Raw genomic sequence first — 14,843 nt, forward strand, 5'->3', positions numbered from 1 at the left:
GTCAATAAGAACAAAAATAATTAACAGTTTATTAAGAACTGTATATATTCAACCTTAAATAAATAATTCTTATATTAAGACTAGTCGTAATAATGTTTGAGTTATAGTTGCTAATACTGTGCATGGGTGTGTGATTTCTGGGCAAAGTATAGATGCATTAATGGACATTAAAAGTAAGACTTTAGTTATATTCATAGAAACTCTTAAGCTCTTTCTGTAATGAGTCTAATTTGATGTTCAGGGAAAACCAAATACAATAAATTGTCAGTTTTCAATGGGAGGAAGTTCAAACTTAATGATAAAAGTTCTAAAAACATCCAGATTCATTATGCTACTATATTTTAAAGTTTTTTGCATCCTACTACTTCTTGTGTGGTGATAAACTCCAAAGAAAAATGTAAAATGTTAGCATTTCCTTGAGGGGATTTCACATGTGGTCAGATGGCATTAACTTTTCCTGCTGTTTGATAAGCAGTAGTTTTCCCATGGTCTCTCAAAGAATCAGCCTGTCTGATCCTTGTGCCCACAGCTTAGTACATGTGACTGGCTCGATACCCTGACTTTAGACATGCACAACAGTAAGACATTTTAAAAATCACTGAGCTATACTTCATATGCTGTAAGATTAAAGCCCTCAAATTATACAATTCAGTAGTCTTTTAGCATATGATCTTTTAAAAAAATAATTTTATTGAGAAACAAATATCAATGAGACAGTTTCAAAACCAATTAGTAGGACAATTTCAATACCTACTACATTGCATATCGTTGTCTTAGTGGTTATTCATTGTACAAGATGCAGACATGATATCCTGTCCACAAACACTATTAGATCAAATCTTTCTATTCATTGAATTAAGAGAAAGTAGCTGTATATCTATCCTATTTTGACTATACAGATACAAAGTGGTCATTCATTTGTATCTTCTTTTTTTGTTTAGTTTTGTCAGAGAAGGGTGTTCCATTGTCATTTAAATATTGTAGGTGCATGAATTCAGCAAAATAGTCCAATATAGTCCAGCAGTCCATAATAGTAGTGGGTCATCCACAGAACTGGCAATGCCAGAAGTTGTTGACTTGAGCCTTTTGCAGCTCAACATATTAATATGGCTTTACTTTTTATATCTTGTTGTTATACTTTTCTGCTGGATGGTTAAGACCAAGATAAAGCCAGACTTATGTAACAAGAAATGTAACTCTTGTTTATTATAAGGTCAGTCAAATACATTCAGGATTTAGCCTCATGCCTGAAAGACACTCAGACCTATTAGGGATTCCTTCTTTCCTTATCTTTGTCCCTGAAACTCACTCCACTACTTTGGGAATCTAGACATGTCATATACTTGTAAGTGAAACTGAAGGTTATAAAGCATTGTACCACAGTGATACATGTGCACCCCTGTTGATAGCAGCATAGTTTATAATAGCTAAATCTTGGAAACAACCCAAATGTCCCTCAACTGAATAGATGAAAAAAATTTTTAATACAGTGGAGTCCTACTGCACTATAAAGGTTAAACTTGAGACTTCATAGCTAAACCGATGGAGCTTGAGACCATATTCTTAAGTGAAATAAATTGAACACATATGTGTAAATATCACATTGTTTCTCTGGTACAAGAAACTGAAAATGTAGATAAGTGTGGAAAGCCATTAACTGGTATCCATTTTATAATAGTGTCAGCCATTTTCTTAAGTTTCTATTCCCCTGCTGAGTTAAGTTTCTGGTCCTTCCCGCCTTGCCCATTCCCCGTGAATCACGTGCTATGCCCCAGGGGTAGGACCTTCCTCCGTTGCCTAGATACCTGCTGATGTCAAGAGCCGAGAATTCCTCATTCCTACACTCCCTATATATACCTAGCATCTCCCCTGAATAAACAAGACTTGATCAGACTCTCCTGTCTTGTCTCCATTTCTTGCGTCTCCTGTCCTTTGTCCCCTCCTCCATTCCCCACTCCTCTCCCAGGTGACCTTCGTTGACTGACTCGCTGGATGGGACAGATAAGAATCAAAATTTATAATAGATATTGTAAAATATAAAGAAAATATTCAAAGGGAAAGGGGAATTGGGAGGTGGATAGAAGTGAAAAGAAAAAAGTGATAAAAAGGAAACAAAGCTTTGTAAATAAAGAATGGAAGAGGGATGGAAGGCAGGGTATGGGAAAAAGAAAGAGGAACAACGATATATCATGCACATTCCCTATGAATGTGATCAGTATGCACATCTAAATTGTACCAATACAGTTAATTAAAAACAAAATAGAAAACTCAAAAAATCCACAAAAGGCATGTGACTTTGTCTGATATTTTAAGGTTCATCCATGTTGTAGCGTGTGTGGGTACTTTGCACCTCTTTTTGGCTGAGTAATAGTCATTATGTAACCAGTTCTCTTTCCATTTAGCCACTGATCAGTTTGATGGACTTCAGGGTTGTTTTCAGCTTGGGATGATTGTGCATGATACTGCTATTACATAATATTTTTGCACAACTTTTTGTGTAGACATGTGTTTACATTTGTCTTGGCTATATATGGCAAAATACAACTTCTGGGTCATATAGATATTTTGTTTAACTCTTTGAGGAACCGCTGAATGTTTTCCATAGCCATTGCATGATTTCACATTCTTATCAGTAATGTGTGACTGTTCAGATTGCATCCTAACTCAGCATGTTGTCTGTACTTGATTATAGCATCCTAGTGGATGTGAACTGGTCTCTCATAATTTTAATTTTACTTTCCTAATGACTAATTATATTGAGTATTATGTTGAGGGTTTTCTTGCACATTTTCAAATGAAAATAATTTGAAACTTCTTATCTCCTATTAATCAAAACATCAGTAGGTATAAAAACAAAAGTTTAAAGATATTTGTATATGAACTTGTAACCTGTTAGTCTTATATGAGCTACATCCACCTATATAGGTCCTGTCTTAGGTAGGCATCATATAGAAATTAGTTATATTGATGTTAAGAGTCCTGGTTACCCAGTTTTACTTCCTAGACACCTAAATATCCAGAAGTTTGGGATTGCTTGCTTCAGCTGTAACACTACAGGCATGGTCTCTTTAAAATGTGGGTTTACAAAGAAAACAAAATATGTTAGTTAAAAATAGAACTTCTGACTGAAAACCATAGTTTTTTATATTACTGATTTAAATAAAATTGTAGACAGCAAATAATACTAGTATACATGGGAATGTTGATACTGCTAATTTTAAACTAAAGGACAGAGAAAAACAATCAGTCTCATATCCTTCAGAAACCCGTTGGAATGAATCCTTTCAGATATTATATTGACACATATTAAAATAATTTACTTTTTTAAAGCTAGTTAACAGAGAGACCAAAATAAAAAGAACATTCAATCTTTCTTTCATACTGTATTTCAGAAGCAACCTCAGGGCAAGCCAAATAGCTCAGTGGACTAAAGTGCCTGTTGAGACAGGCATAGGGACCGGGGTTTGATCCCTGGCGTGCTGTACCGGCCCCACCCTCAGGGTGTGCTGAGACAGTGACTGAGACTGGGCATGGTGATGTGTGCCTGTAATCCAGCACTTGGGAGTCTGAAAACAGAAGAACTATGAATCCAATCTGTGTAATGAGACCATGTAGTCCCTGTACTAAGATACAATAAAAAAAAAGCAACCTCTATCAGTGTCTGATACAATCTTTGAGTTACCACACACACACACACACACACACCACATACACATGCAGATATACACATTTATGTTTGCTTTAAGTTCTTCTTCCTTAAAGAATTGGTGAAAACGATGAATGTAGATAGTTCAAGCAATGGTTCCATTTTCCTGTGCAACCTGATTTTCTTTTGTTGATCTTATTTTTTGCAAGTCTCTTTGTATGATTGCAAAATCACTGTTTTTAATCCATTTTGATTTGATTTCAGTGCAGGTGAAAGATAATGGGTCTATATTCATTCTTGTGTATGTGGATAACTAGTTTTCTCAGCACATTTGTTAAAGAGGCTATCTTGTAGCTAGCTTGTATTTTTATTTATTTATTTTTATGTATTTGACACAAGGTCCTACTACACAGCTCAGACTCATAGTGATCCTCCTCTTTTCAGCCTCCCCAGCACTGGGATTACAGGCATGAGCCACCACCCCTAGACCTGGTAGCTGGCTCAGAGCACCTGGGGCGGGGCCAGTGCATCATGTGGTACTGGAGATTGAAACCCAGTCACTGGGCTTGCCTAAGCAGGCTCTTAGTCCACTGAGGTAGCTCGCTGGCCCTTAGCTTGTATTTTTAGATCCTTCATTGAAAATCAGAGGGCTGAATGCACCTGGGCTGTTTCTGCATCCTAAATTCTGTTCCATTGATCAGTGCATCTGTTTTTCAAATAGTACCTGGCTATTTTTATCACTGTAGTTTTGTAATATAATGTGAAATCTAAGATTGTGATTCCTACCACTTTGCTCTTGTTAGTCAGGATTGCTTGTGGTTCCATATGAATTTGGGGATTGTTTTTCCTAGTTCCATGAAGAATGCTGTTGTTGATTGGGCTTGCATTCAATCCATGCTTCAATTTTGGTAATATGGCCATTTTCCCAATATTATCCAGGAACAGGGCATGTCATTCCATTTTCTGATGTCCTCTTCAATCTTTGTCAGAGTACTATAGTTTTTATTGTAAAAAGCTTTCATTTCTTTGGATAGGTTATTTTCTAGGTATTTGTTTTGAAATTATTGTTTATGGGATTGCTTCCTGATTTCTCTTGTGTATAGGAATGCTATTGATTTTTGTATCCTGTTAACTTTGCTGAATTTATTAGCTCTAAGAGACTTGGTGGAGATTTTTCAGTTTTCTGTGTAGAGGATCATGTCATCTATTAATAAAGTTAGCTTGATGTCTTGGTTACTTTTTACTCATTGCTGGGACAAATACCCGACACTCAAAATGAAGAAAGGAAAGGTTTATTTAGCTCACGGTTTGTGGAGGTTTCAGTCCATACTCCGTAGGCTCCAAGGCAAATGGCAGCAGTTCATGGCACTTGAAAACAATGAAGAGCGGACTAGGAGCAGCAGCTGTGGCGTCCAACGAGCCTCTCACTCTTCCTTCTACACTGACTGCAAAGACCGGCGCTCCACCACGAAAATCAGAGCCCTTCCAAAGTGGCACAGCTGCAAAGTGATGCAACAACGTCCAGGACTTCTCCAAGGAAGGGGTTGTGGAGAAGACTTCCTCAACTCCTTTACATACACTTTTTGTGCTGAGTCACTCTGGGGCGGGCCCCGTTGTGCCCTGGGATGGGCCCTCCCCAGTCCCCCTGCAGGGCTAGACCCCCATGGCTGAGAACCTGGCGGGAGCAGATCCAGCCAAGCTTCAGTCATCTCAAGTTGACATAATGTATCAACCACCACACTTGGCTTCTTTCCTGTGCGTATCTTTTATTTCTCTCTCTAGCCTACTTTTCTCTTGCTAAACTTTTGAGTGGTGTATTGAATAGGACTGGTGAGAGCAGACATCTTGTCTTGTTCCTGATTTTCGAAGAAAGGCTTTTAGTTTTTCCCTATTTAATATGATAGTGGCAGTGGGTTTGTCATAAGTGACTTTTATCAATTTGAGATAAGGCTCTTCTAAACTACTTTTATCATTGATTTTTTTTTTTTTTTTTTTTTTTTTTTTTGGTTGTGACAGGGTCTTACTATGCAGCTCAGACTAATAGTGATTCTCCTGTTTTCAGCCTCCCTAGTACTGGGATTACAGAAGTGCACCACCAGGGCCGGACTCTGGCCAGCTCAGCCTGCTCTGGGGTGCCTGGGCTTGAACTGCAGTCCCTGGGCCTGCCTAAGCAGGCACTTTAGTCTCCTGAGCTATGTCACTAGTCCCTTGTTGATTTTTTTTTAAAAAAGTACGCCACTAATGCAGAGTGAAGCAAAAGAGTAAGTGAAGGGTGGGGACTGGCAGACAAGGACTGAAGACAAACTCTAGCTCACTACATTTCCTTACCTTCCTTTAAAACTGAGTCCATGTGTTCAGTACATAATGCTTACATTTATCATGGGGAATTGGTGCACATACAGAACACATCTTAATTCTTCATCTCCTTTCCCTCTTGCCAGTCCCTGCCTCCTCTAAATCTTGTTCTTCTCATTTGAAAAAGCTCTATTTCTAATTTTCATAGATTCTATTTAAATCTCTTTTCTCTTCCTCCTCTTCCCCTCCTTCCATCTCTTTTCCCTTTCCATTTGAAAAACATCTCTCTATTTCTTGTTATCTGTCTTTTATTTTGCTCTTTATTTATACTCTGGCTTTTTCATATAAGAGAAACTGCGTGATATTTTAAACTTATATGTTTGATGTATTTCACTTAATGTTATGGTGTGTGTTTTGGTTACTCTTATTGCTGGGACAAATACTTGACACTCAAAATGCAGAAAGGAAAGGTTTATTAGCTCACAGTTATGGGAGATTTCAGTCCGTACTTGGCTGGCTCTAAGGCAGAGTGGCACATGGCAGAGAGTAACCTTTCATGACAGCAGCAAAGAGCATAGAGCCAAAGGGAGGAGCAGCGGCAACAATGGCTGCAGAGAGCAAGGCCATCTCCCTTAAGTTGCTTTCAGGCTCACTGCTCCAGGCTGGGTATAATCCCAGAAGCACTCACACCCAGAATCCCAGTGGATCATGAGTTCATCTCAACTCTAGACATCTGCTCCGTGACTTACATGAGGCTTTTGGGGAACAACTAGACACAAACCATAGCAGTCTTGAAAGGCATCCATTTTCCTACAAACAGCTTAGTTTTTGTTGGCACAGTAACATGTATCCCAACCATAATGCCACAGCACCCTGCCTGTGGCTCCGGAGAACATGCTCTCTCTTCAGATAGCTTTTGTTGCTATGACCTAGCATTCTGCCACAGGCAGCCTGCTTCCCCAGTGACCAGCAGTGACACTGCCGTGGAGCCCTGTGGCCCTATGGAGAAGACGTGGTCTGGAGAAACAGCTGGCCGTTTGGCCCTTGCCACCTGTTGTCACCCAGGCATCACCGAGTTTCCTGTCTTGGATCAAACCTGACTGCTCATGCAGTTTTTATTGTAGCAAATGAAAATACTTTGGAAATTTCCATCTTTAAGAGCAGCAACTCATGGAAAACTTGGTGAATAATTTTCCTTGCTCGTAGAAACAGCGTGTCAACTTTCTTCTTATGGATCTATATATTTCATTAAATACACTACTGTTTAAAAAAATAAAACTTCCCTGCAAGGCAGGTAATGGGTAGAGGATAGAGGAATTTAACACACTGAAAGGGAAAAGTAGCATACATTAAAAACAATGACCTTTTATTATTACAGTATGCATGTGTTGCATTCTAGAAAAAAATTAAGCAAAATTGATGAGTAAGAATATGTCAGAGATTTCCAGTGTTAACACTTTATGATCTGGAAAAAGTTATATAAAATATGTAAATATAAAACAAAAGGATAATAAATATGAATAATATTAACCAAAGTCAAGATAAATTTAAAAAATTACTTCTCAGAGTTGAATTCAACTGATTTTACAAATAGAGAAATCAAGACACAGGTTGATTCAGAGAGGAGTATAACGCCAGTACTGGGGGAGGCTGAGGCAGGAAGATCACAAGTTCAAGTCCCACCTGGGCCACTCATTCTGTCTCAAAATAAAAATAGAAAGGTCTGGGGACACAGCTGGAGCTAGAGAATCCTGACTTTGATCCCAATCAATGTTTTTTCCTTCTGCATATTACCCTTTCAGTGTGTACACATCCTTCACAATTGCCTTTGCATCATTCGGGTGGCTGATCTTTAAGAGGAGAGAGAGAGGGTTGGGAGGAGAGAGAGAAAGAGAGAGAGAGAGAGAGAGAGAGAGAGAGAGAGAGAGAGAGATCTGCAGTCAGAAACATTTTCAAGTTCTAAACAAGAAGGTATCTTAATGAGAAGGAAAGAGGTGTTTCTGTCAGCAACAGCTATTAAACCACATGAAGCTATATACTCCACAGGGGATCAGGAATCTGCTTTGTCCTGAGGAGGGCCTCTTGGTGACAAGCTGATGTCCACAAGGTGCTCTGTGGTGGCGCAGGATGGCATGTGGAGAATGCCAAGCTGCAGGACACACCTCTGCAGGGTGCCCTCCAAAGTGCTCTCAGGCCTGGCATGGTGACATCCAGGTGTTCCCTAGCATATCTCTAAGATGTTTCCAGCCTAAGAACTATAGTGGGCAGAGGGTGTTGGGCAGTGGGAGGGTACAGACATCCACCCTGGTTGTGACAAGCATCAGAATCAGATCAGAATCCTGCCACCTCCTAAGGCTGTGGAGGCATCCTGGGAGTCTTTCTGGGGTTCATAGAAGAGCCATGGACCCCGCACCTGGCAGGCGTAGAAATACATTTCGTACCCAGAGACTCAAGACAGTTGTCGTACAAATACATTCTTGTGCATGAGCTCATTGAGTTGTATTACGATACTTAGATTCCTATTCTTTCTCCACTGAGTGGAAATTATTAAACATTAAATGCTAACATGGAAAGTTTCAGATCAGTATTTTTTCAAGTGAGAGTGCATTCATATGAGATTTAAATTGCTGCTTGCCTTAATTATTTTCTCTTTGCTGAGGCAAAGCTCCTGACACACTAAGTTAAAGGAAAATAGTTTGTTTTTTTCTTTTTATTTTATTTGTACATTTTAGATATACATGGTGATAATATTCATTATAAAGAATTTGTACCCGTATATAAGGTATGTCTTGCTTTCCCCCATTCCCCTCCCCTTCTTTCAGCCCCACTTACACTCTTTATTACAAAAGCTTTGTTTCCATTTTTTCCTTCTTTTATTTTTTTCTTATTTCTTCTTTTCTTCCCCCCTTGTTTCCCTTCTAATTTGAACATTTTCCTCCCATTTCCCAATGTCTGTTATACATTTTTGGCTTTATTTGCACTTTTGGTTTCTCACACCAGACAAATCGTGTGATATTTATACATGTGTGAGATTTATTTCACTTAAGAAGATGATCTCAAGGTGCATCCATTTACCTAGAAATGTCTCAAGTTTATCCTTCTTTATGGCAGAATAGTACTCCAAATAAAAGCACCACATCTTTAGTCATTTGTTGGTTGATGGGCATATGGGCTGTTTCCAGTGTTTTACTATTACAAATTATGCTGGTATAAACATGGCTGTGTATATGTCACTTTGGTATAATGCCTTTAATTCTTTTGGAAATATACCAAGAGGGGGACTAGCTGAGTTGAATAGAACCTCTAGTTTTAGGTTTTGGAGGATTTTGCACACTGATTTCCACAGTGGTTGCACCAGTCTACATTCCCACTGACAATGGAGAAGGAATCCTTTTCCCCACGGCCCTGCCAGCATTTCTTATTGGCTAATTCCTTGGTACTAGCTATTCTTTCTAAAGTGAGTTGGGATCTCAGTGTTATTTCAACTTGCATCTCTTGAAAGATCAATGATGTTGAACGTTTTTTCATATATTTATGTGCCATTTCTATTTCATTATGTGAGGAGTGTTGTTTAACTTCAGATGCCTCTTTTTGGATTGGATCTTTAAATTTGGGTGTCTGACTCTTTTGAATTCTTTATATACTCTAGATATTAGTCCTTTGTCTGAGGAACAGCTGGGAAAAAAAATTTCCCCCACTGTGGTTTGTCTCTTCACTCTGTTTGTGATTTCTCTTGCTGTACAAAAGCTTATTAAAGATGAGATCTCAGTTGTTCATTATTTGTGATTTTCCTGTGTTATTGGGCTTTTGTTCATAAAGTCTTTGACTATAATGATGTCTTCAAGAGTTCTGCCTATACTATCTTCCAGCAATTTAATATTTAGATCTTTGGTCTATTTTGATTTTAGTTTAGTGTGTGGTGAAAGATATGGGTCTAGTTTTATCTTAAGCATGTGGAAAACAATTATTAAAGAGGCTCTTTCTTCCAGTGAAGGTATTTGGCTCCTTTGTCAACGATAAGGTGGCTGAGTGTTTGGAGTTGTTTCTGCATCTTCTAATTTGTGTTACTGAGCCTCAGGTTTATATTTTTGTCAGTACCATGCTGTTTTTAATCACAATAGCTTTGTAGCATAGTTTCTTTTTTAAATGTATTTGGTACAGGTTCTCACAACACAGCTTAGACTCATAGTGATCCTCCTGTGTTCAGCTTCCCCAGCACTGGGATTATAGGTGTGTGCCACCACACCCAGACTCAGTGGCTGGTTTAGTGCACCTGGGGGTGGGGCCAGCACAGCATGTGGTACCAGGGATTGAACCCTGGTCCCTGCACTTGACTAAGGAGGCACTTAGTCTACTGAGTTATCTCATTGGCCCTTTTAGTATAATTTCAAGTGAGGAATTGTGATATCCCCTGCCTGGCCTTTGTTGCCCAGAATTGCTTTTGCTATCCTAGGTCTATTCTGGTTTGAAATGAAATTGAAAATTTTTCCTGCAATTCTGTGAGATAGGCTATTGGGATTTTTATTGGGATTGCATTAAATCAGTATAACAATTTTGGGGGTAGGGCCATTTTCACTATATTAGTTATTCCTACCCAAGATCAAGAGATATTTTTCCATTTTAAAAATAAATTTATTTGTGTGTGTGTGTGTGTGTGTGTGTGTGTGTGTGTGTGTGGCCAGCTCAGCCCACCAGGGGGCGGGGCTGGCTGGCATGTGGTGCTGGGGGATTGAACCGCAGTCCCTGTGCTTTGCTAAGCTTGTTCTAAGTAGGTGCTTTAGACCACTGAGCCATCTCACCAGCCCTCCATTTTTTTTTTTTTTTTTAAATGGGGAAAAATAGTATGTGTTTAGAATTAGTCAGCTGGACTCAGTTTAGATGATCCCAATTTTGTTGGCAACATCCAATGCTTCCTAATCAGGAGCCAGTCAAACATATGCCTTCTTCTCTCCATCAGGTCTCATTAAGGTATTGACCTTGGCGACATCAGTGTCATAGAGTTTCTTTGATTTGGTGCTTATTGGCTTTGACATCCACAATGAACACGAGTGTGTTGTTGTCCTTGATCTTTTTCATGGCTGACTCTAGTCAGGGGGAGCTTGAGGATGCCATGGTGGTAAAGCTTGTTTCTCTTGTGGGTGCTCTTCTGAGGATATGTAGGTTGTCTCTGGAGCTGCAGTGTCTTGGGATGGCAGTAGGTGGGTGACATTCTTACCTTCTTTTTGTGGCTGTGTATGCCTTTCAGCACAGGCTTCTTAGCCTTCAAAGCTTTTGCTTTGGCTTCAGCTTTGGGTGGGGTAGGGCTTCCTTCTTTGCCTTCAGTGCCATCTTGGTAAAAAGGTGATTTTTCCATTTTCTTATGTCTTCTTCAATCTCCTTTTTTCAGGGTAATGTAGTTTTCGATGTTGAGGTCTTTTACTTCTTTTGTTTTATTCCTAGGAATTTCACTTTTGGGAATGCTACTATAAAAGGTGCTGCCTCTATAATTTCTCTCTCAGTGAGTTTGTTGTTTGTGTACAGGAAGAGAATTGATTTTTGAGTATTGACTTTGTATTCACCTACACTACTGAATTTGGTAATTAAATCTGAAAATCTTTTGGTGAAGTTTTTGCAGCTTTTTATGTTGAATATCATGTTATTTATAAATAATGATAACTTATTTCCTATCTTTATTCCTTTCTCTTGTATAATTACTCTGGCTAATGTTTCCAGAACTATACTGAATAAAAGTAGTAACAGTGGACATTCTTGTCTTGCTCCTGGTTATAGAGTGAAAGCTTTCAGTTTTTGTCAATTTACTATATGTTGGCTGTTGGTTTGTCATAGACAGCTTTTATCAGATTGAGATAAAGAACATATGTAGAGTCTTTATCGTGAATGGATTTGAACTTTGTTTTTTTTTTTTTTAAATTTATTTATTGTGTGTGTGTGTGTGTGTGTGTGTGTGGCCAGCTCAGCCCACCAGAGGGCGGGGCGGGCTGGCATGTGGTGCTGGGGTATTGAACCGCAGTCCCTGTGCTTTGCTGAACTTGTTCTAAGTAGGTGCTTTAGACCACTGAGCCATCTCACCAGCCCCATGGATTTAAACTTTGTCAAATGGTTTCTCTGTATCTATTGAGGTGATCATATGGCTTTTGTCCTTAGCTCTGGTAATGTGGTGAATTACCTTTATTAATCTGTGAATACTGAGTCATTCTTGCATCCCTAGCGCGAAACCTACTTGGATATCATGTATAATATTCTTGATGATCTGCTAAATTTGCTTTGCCAGTATTTTATTGAGGATTTTGTCATCTGTGTTCATTAGCAAGATTGGCTTGCTGTTATCTTTTTCAGTTGGATCCTTCTCTGGTTTTTGTAGCAGAGAGATGTTTGCTGCTAGAAATGAATTTGCCTTTTAATTTCATTTCTTGCCTTTTAATTTCATTAAAGAGCTTGAGAAGTAGTGCCATTATGTAGTCTCTAAATTTCTTGTAGAATTCAGCAGTGAATTTCTCAGGGCATGGACTTTTCTCTGTTGGTAGGTTTTTAATTACATGTTCAATTTTATAGAGTATTATCAGTTTATTTAGAAGTTTTATGTCTTCCTGATTCAGCTTTAGTAATTCATATGTATTTAGGAATCTGTGTATTTCTTCTATCTTATTAGACTACAGGTTCTTGAAATAGATATTGATAATTTTCTGGATTTCTGTAGGATATGTTGTGATTCATCCTTTTTATTCCTAATTGTATGGATTTGAGTCTTTTCTTTCCTTTTTTAAAAATAAGGTTGGCTAAGGATTTGTCAATTTTATTTAACTTTCAAAAAACCAACTCTTTAATTCATCGATTCTTTGTATTTTCTTAGTCATCATTGTATTAATTTGTGCCATGATCTTCATAATTTCTTTCCTCAGATGAGCTTTGGGCTTGAGTTGCTCTTCTTTTTGTAAAAGTTTGAGATTCAACATTAGGTTGTATATTTGAACTCGCTCTGTTTTTCTGATAAAGGTACTTATTGCTATACATTTCCCTTGTAAAACTGTTTTCATTGTGTCTCATAACTTACTGTTCTACTGGCATTATTCTATAAACTGTCTAATGTCTTCTTTAATTTCATCTGTGACTTAGAGGTTGTTCATGAGTGTGTTATTTTATTTCCATGTGTTTATGAATTTCTTTTCTTTCTTTCTCTCTCTTTCTTTTTTCTTTTCTTTTCTTTTCTTTTCTTTTCTTTTCTTCCTTTCTTTTTTTTGTGCAGAACCAGGGATTGAACTCAGGCCCTTGTGCTTGCCAGGGAAGCGCTTATTCTACCGAGCCATCTCCCTGGTTTCTGTTATGATTTCTTTTGCCATTAATTTTCAATTTCATTGCACTGTGGTCTAATAGTATGCATGGGAAATTCCTTTGCCTTTACTTAAGCATATTCTGTAAGCTACTGTGTATTCTATTTTGAAGAATGTTCCATGTACAATTCAGAAGAATGTGTATTCTGATGTTTTAGGGTGGAACACTCTGTAGGTATCTACTAGATCTATTTGTTCAGAAGTTTCATTTAATTTGGATATTTTATTGGTTTTTTTGTCTAGCTGATTTTTTTTTCTGCTTTTTTTGTCTCTCTCTTTGTGATAGTGGGGTATTGAGTTCCCCATTATAATAATTATATTAGTATTTATTTGATTTCTTGTGTCCATTAATATTTGTTTTATATAGTTGGATTGCACATATCTGGTGCATATATATTTATAATTATTGTCTATTCCTCTTGGATTGTTCTCTTTACAAGGATGTAGTGACCTTTGTCTCTCTTAATCAAGTTTGACTTGAAATCCACCTTGTCTTCAAATAGAATAGTTACCCCTGCTTTCTTCCAGATTCCTGTCACATGGAGTATTGTTTTCCATCTTTTGACTTTCCGTCTAAGAATTGCTTTTTTAATTAAATGTGTTTCTTGTTTGTATTATATCGTTGGATCTTGCTTCTTCATTCATTCTGCCAGTCTGGTTTTTTTGTTTGGTGAATTGAGATCAATAATATTGACATGTTTTGGCTTATCCTTGTCATGCTATTTTTCCTGTTGTTGGTTCTCTTTTTTCACCCTCTGTTTAATTGTTTTGCCTGCTGGATTCATTCTTCTGTGGTTCATGGAGCTGTAGTCTTTGTTATCTCTTTCTAGAATGTCATGCAGAACATTTTGGAGTGCTGACTTTGTGGTCAATAATTTCCTCAGGTTTTCTTTCTCATGCAAATATCTTATTTTTCCATCAGTTTTGAAAGATAATACATCAATCTGAGTTGGAGGTTAGGGCTTGAAATGCTTCACTTCAAGCTTTCTTTGACTTGAGGATTTGTGCTGAGAAGTCTACTATGATTCTGATGGGTTTCTTTTATAGGTGATTTGTTTCTTTTCTCCAGGCGTTTCTGATATTTTGTTCTCAGGTTGAATTTCTGGAATCTTGCCTATTATACACCTAGCTGTAGATTTTTCTTCATCATGGCTCATTGGAGTTCTATATACCTTATTTATCTATATGTCAAATTCTTTTTCCCTTCTTGGGAAGTTTTCAGCCATAATGTCTGTGAACAGGTTTTTGTGTCCTATGTGTTATCTCCTCCATTTTCATTGACTCTGATCAATCTTCTGTTATTCTTCTTCACATCATCTAGCTGCTGTTGGATTGATTTTTATGGTCCCTTACTGCTTTTAAGAAATCATTCTTGGGCTGGTGAGATGGCTCAGTGGTCTAAAGCACCTACTTAGAACAAGCTTAGCAAAGCACAGGGACCGCGGTTCAATCCCCAGCACCACGTGCCAGCCGGCCCGCCCCCTGGTGGGCTGAGCTGGCCACACACACACACACACACACACACACACACATTAATAAATAAATAAATTAAAAAAAAAGAAATCATTCTTTTC

The 14,843-nt window shown here is 38.1% G+C and overlaps 1 pseudogene; it reads right to left on the bottom strand.

The window, feature by feature from the left end:
- Window positions 1-10,815: 10,815 nt before the first annotated feature.
- On the bottom strand, window positions 10,816-11,269 carry LOC105741595 (annotated as a pseudogene).
- Between the last annotated feature and the right edge of the window lie 3,574 nt (window positions 11,270-14,843).

This window comes from Octodon degus, unplaced genomic scaffold (assembly GCF_000260255.1).
Source record: "Octodon degus isolate 3935 unplaced genomic scaffold, OctDeg1.0 scaffold00016, whole genome shotgun sequence".
Taxonomy (NCBI): Eukaryota; Metazoa; Chordata; class Mammalia; order Rodentia; family Octodontidae; genus Octodon; species Octodon degus.